The sequence below is a fragment of the Cololabis saira genome, chromosome 11, assembly GCF_033807715.1.
Source record: "Cololabis saira isolate AMF1-May2022 chromosome 11, fColSai1.1, whole genome shotgun sequence".
NCBI lineage: Eukaryota > Metazoa > Chordata > Actinopteri > Beloniformes > Belonidae > Cololabis > Cololabis saira.
In genome coordinates, this window is record NC_084597.1 from 45923492 (window position 1) to 45926033 (window position 2542).

Below are 2542 nucleotides of genomic sequence, written 5' to 3' on the forward strand. Positions count from 1 at the left end.
AGGGTGGCGCTAGAGAGTCTCTTAAAAGGAGCCTCAAGCTCCTTTAACCTTAGGTTTACTGGTGAATTAATGGTGAATGAATTGCTCAGCTGACCTGACAACCTTCCCCTCTGAGGGAATTACCCGTCCTTTTTTTTTTTTAGCATCAGTAAGTGGTAGTTCTGACGAAATGACAAGGCCATCAATGTGTGTTGGAGGATAACTATGGTCCAACACAGGGACGCTGACCAAAGGGGATGCCAGACCCTCCACTCCTTGTGCAGACATCTCCACAGTTTCCTGCTGCGTTGGACCATGATGTGGTGGAAAATGACCGGCTGTTATTCCACTGCTGTAAAAATACATCAACAAAACACCACACACACAGTAAAAAGTGAACTGGTTTTAACCTGATGCTCTGACTGAGCTGAAGCGCTCCAAATGATCTCTGATGTCTCATCACTGTTAGGGTGTCAATCTTGATGATCCTATGAAATTATGAAAACTAAATTTCTAGGACTTCCTAAACCTCTGATTGATGAAGGGGTCTGCCATCCTACATCCTCAAGTCAATAAGCAGGTCCTGACCTGTAACATGAAGTCTACTCTGTCTCGCCACGGTCCCTCTGTGTTCTGAGAGCTACTGAGCGTCTGTGCAGCCAAGGACACTTTCAGCCACTGAGTTTTGTAGTTGACACGCTGGTCTGTGAGTTATTTGGAGGCATGAAACATTTGTTTCCTTGAATATCATTTAGATCAGTGCTTCCCAACCTTTTTTCCTTGTTTCCCCCCCTACTTGTGTCTAAGACCAGCCAGGCCCCCCCGACCCGTACGTACTAGCACCAAAATAGTCTTTAATTGAAAAAATGAACAGTAATTGTGTTTTTTTGATACATTTCTCTTTGGTTTACTCTGTATACATGTGAGTTTGTTTTTCTCCAATGTCACCAATGTATAAAATACACATAAAAGGACATAAAAATATTTCTGAAAAATGTCTCTTTTAATATGAGACCAACATATTTTTACATTTTTCCTTTGACAACCTGTCGGAGTAGATTAAATGTTGAGTAATGATATAATGATAAGGAATGAAGTAATTTCCTGTTTGTCACCAGTGTATAAAAAACACACAAAATATTCAAGACATTCATAAATTATTCCTAAGAATGTCTTATGAATGACTCATTTGCAAATATAATTTTTACAACTGCATAATTTCAAAGTTTCCTGCCCCCCAGGTTGGGAGACACTGATTTAGATTGTCGATCTGGCCGGTTGTACTTTCACACGTGGCAGGAATCCATTGAGAGCTTCACGCTCAACCCAAAAGCCTGCGCAAATGTGAGTCCTGGTATTTGAGTCTTGTCTTCATGCAGCATCTGCCACGGCGAGACGCCGTCCCTGGAGAGGCACTCGTTACATCTCCACATCCTTTCCGTAACCATGGCACTTTCAGATCATTCTTAATGTCACAACATAGTGATAGATATAAGCTCATATTAGTCAATTTTTCTTTAACTGATCAATTTTTTAAACATAAGTTTAGAGATTTATCAAAGTTGTCACTTCTGTAATCCAGCCGAATATTTTAATGTCTACATTTAAGGATATTTAGGTAATTAATGCTTATTTATCCTTCTTCGTTATTATTCCACTTCTCTTTAGTTTTCCGTCCTATAACCGTTTAAACTATTACAAATATCCATTAATTTGCAGATTTTAATATTAATGCAGGCTTTTAATAAAGTTTACACCTCAGAGTTGGTTTTTCATAATAGATTAGTAAAATCCCTTCTGTGATAATGTATGACTTCAGATAATAGATTAATGATTTCAGAGGTGGTTCCCACTTCAAAAAGGGAGAGAGTTCAAATTAATTGTCATAATTATTCAGATTCCTCGGAAAGCTACAGTTTATTATTATGGCCTTGGGAAGCATTATTAATTATTTACATTCATAAATATGTGGTGATGCTACACATCTGCTGCTTTGGACTCCTCCTCCTCCCCCTCTTCTGTACAACATTTCAGGTAACAGTTTTCATGTTTAGACCCCGAAAAAAAAATATTTTTGTTAAACTTTATTCAAATTAAAAATTTAAAAATTAACGGAGCACGGTGGCGCAGCTGGTAGTAATATCCTCACAGCAAGAATGTCCTGGGTTTGATTCCCGCCGGGGACACTGTGGGCTCTGAAGTGCATGTTAGCATGTGCATGTGTGGAGTTTGCATGTTCTCCCCGTGTTCCCTCACAAAAACATGCATCAGTCCTGGGCTATACATCCCCCCTCTGGCCAGCCGGGGTTCCAGATGGGGTGGGGAGGATCCGGCCGGAATAACGTGATCCTTCCACGCGCTACGTCCGGCCGGAGAAACCCCACCCTGTCTGGTGAAAAGAAGCTGCTGCTCACTGCTCAGGTTAAGGAGATCTGAGCTCAGTGCAGGAACTCCCGGGGTTGGTAGAGGGAGCAATGCCCAGGACTGACTTAGGGAGGAGCACTGGGTGATGTAAATGGGTGATGTAAATGGGAAGAAAAAAATCGGGGATAAAAAAATATAA